Genomic DNA, 3,062 nt, shown 5'->3' on the forward strand with positions numbered 1-3,062 from the left:
GAACCCAACCTAACCTGACCCATTGCCACCCCTAGAGTCAATGCCTAGCTTATTTCCACCACATTAGTTATCTTTATTCGGTTAACCGAACAGTTTAAACCTGAAAATGGAAACCCGAAACCTTTTTTGGTTCGGACGAATTGTTCGGTTTCGAAATTTTTTCGACCCTCCTAAGTGTGCCCCCAACCATAATAGTTTTTTCTAGATCCGCCACTGAACATCAACCCAGATTTCATCTCTCCTCCCCAGAGAATTATCATGAATACGATGAACACATTGTACTAAAATGTCAACAACATTAAATTATCACCATCACATGAACACCAAAAACACATTATACAAAAAATATCAAGATTGTGGAAATCAAATATCGAAACCTTAAATCAGTGAACCCTAAGTGACAATCGAATTTAAACTAGAAAAATGTTGAAATTCTAGGTTCACGTTGATTAAAGACAACGACTGGATCTGGATATCGTTGAAACCCTAGCTTCTCGTTAACTATGAAGAGGAAGACAACGATTGGAATAGGGGAAGAAGGCTGACCCTCACTCATCAAGACTTACCCAAATCCGACCTCACTCACCGATACCAAATTGTCGACCAACTCAGGCAACTTGAATACCAGAGTCATAAACAACGATGGGCGGGGGGAGGGTGTCTGGTTTTTTAAAGAGGAGGGAGAGGTTGTTACCAACGATGGGGAGGGCAGGCATTAGGAATGAGAAATCAACCACGTTCTCCACCGATGAGAAATAAAAATTCCTTAAAAAGGAGAACCCTAAAGAAAAAGCCGATTAATGGGTAAGAGCTATAGATTCATCACTGAAAAACCAGAGATTTTGATCTTTGGATCTTCATCTTTATCGTTGTAAAAACAGAGAATTTGACCTCTGCAAAAGCCATCTTCATCGCTGCAAAAAACTTTTGTGTTCATGCGAAGGAGAACAAAAGGGGGAGGGGGAGCGACAGAAGATGAAGATGAAGATGAAGATGAAGATGAAGATGAAGATGAAGATGAAGATTTGGAGAGATAGAGGGTAGAGTCTGGTTCTCCGGCAATGAAGATGAAGATGAATATTTAGAGATATTTTGGGGTGTTTTTGTTTTCTTTTTTAAATGATTTATGGTTTTTCTTTTTCTGTTTTTCTAATTAATGGGTAAAAGCTAGAGTGTGAATTACATCTTTGGTCCCTTGGTTTTTATTACATGTTTAATCTTTGTAATTAAAAGGAAAAAAAAAAAAATCTAAAAAACCCAATAGACTTTAGTGTTTGGAATAATTAAGTTTTTGGACATTTTTTTTGAACAAATAAGTCCTTGAATATTCTAAAACCTGTTAAACAACTTCTTGGACTTTCTAAAACCGGTTAGATACATTCTTATGACCTATAAAACTAATTAACGAAGTAAAATAATGGAAAAATATGAAAAAAGCCAATGAACATTCATATTTTGAACGATAAAGTCCCTAAACATTTTTTGAACAAAAAAAAAAAATACTTACATTATATAAAATAAAACAAATATAATAAAAAAGTACTTACATTTAAAAAAGATTATTGATAAAATTTATTTTAATTAAAAATAAAAGATGTTATGTCAGTGATTTTTTAAATTAAAAAAAATATTTATTTAAATTATTTTTCTCAATATAAAAACAGGGGTTATCTCAAAACCTAACTTTTTTAACGTTAAAACTCGGTGATTAAAGCATTCATTAAAACATAAAACCAAAACTCAATACTACACATGATTAAATTATCATATAACAATTAAGAAGCCGTTTACCAAACGTTTACTCGGGTAAGTGAACACCAAGTCATTTTAACTTACCGGATGAATATGATAAGGATCAATAATCTTACCCGGTAAAAGCGAGATAAGGACCAAAAGTCTTACCCGGTAAGTGAATGCGATGACGCTTACCACAGTAAACGCTTATCGGGTAAATTGTTGCATACGATACCGTTTTGGTGGACTAAAATCTTATCTGGTAAGTAAATGATATTGTTAAATTTACCGGTAAACGTTTACCGGATAAGTGTTTGGTAAACAGCCCCTAACTCAAGGTTCGTTTGGTTTGATAGAATATTTTTAAGAATTTGGATTTCATTGAAGGATTTAAAATTAGAGTTTGTAGGATTTGAAATTAAATTGAATTTCATTTATGATAAGTAAATTATAAAAATTATTAGGTTATGTTTTTATTGATTTGTTATTACAAAACAATTGTATTTTAACATATAATAAAATATTATTACAAACAAATCATAAGGAATCTTGGAAATTACCAACAATCTGAATGAGATTTCTAAATCCCATGTTTATGAGATTTCGAAATCTCAAAATTTCAAATCTAAACATTTCTATAAATCAAAATATGATTGAAATGAAATCAAATTCCAAATCTCTTTAAATTCTTTTGAATCCCACAAACTAAATGGGATCTTATTTGTAATAATTAAAAACAAATTTTATAAATTTTTATAAACCTGCTTGCTTACCAATTTTCTGTTGGTGCAATAATATTATATATAAGGGCATAACCTACAATTCTACAAATATATATATATATATATATATATATATATATATATATATATATATATATACTTGGAATCACGTGAGACTAAGGATTTTTCGTGAGACCCGTAATATCAATTCTCAACCTTTGGATTAGATCTACAATATGAACATTCATAAACGCCACGAGACTTCTCAATAATCACAAAATTGTCACCGTGCAATTTTTGACAATTAGATCATTAGCTTATAAAGTTGATCAATGAACATAAATTGGTCTCACGGGTCTCACGAAAAACCCTTGGTCTCACGTGAACCCAATATACCTATATATGTTCATTGATCAACTTTATAAGCTAATGATCTAATGGTCTAATGGTCAAAAGTTGTACGGTGACAATTTTGTAATTATTGAAAAGTTTCGTGGCAATTTGTGATTATAAATGTTCAAATTGTAGATCTAATCCAAGGTTGAGAATTACTCTCACATGATCCCAAGTATATATATATATATATATATATATATATATATATAT

This window comes from Cynara cardunculus (genome assembly GCF_001531365.2).
Source record: "Cynara cardunculus var. scolymus isolate 2C chromosome LG 1, CcrdV1, whole genome shotgun sequence".
NCBI classification, from domain to species: Eukaryota; Viridiplantae; Streptophyta; class Magnoliopsida; order Asterales; family Asteraceae; genus Cynara; species Cynara cardunculus.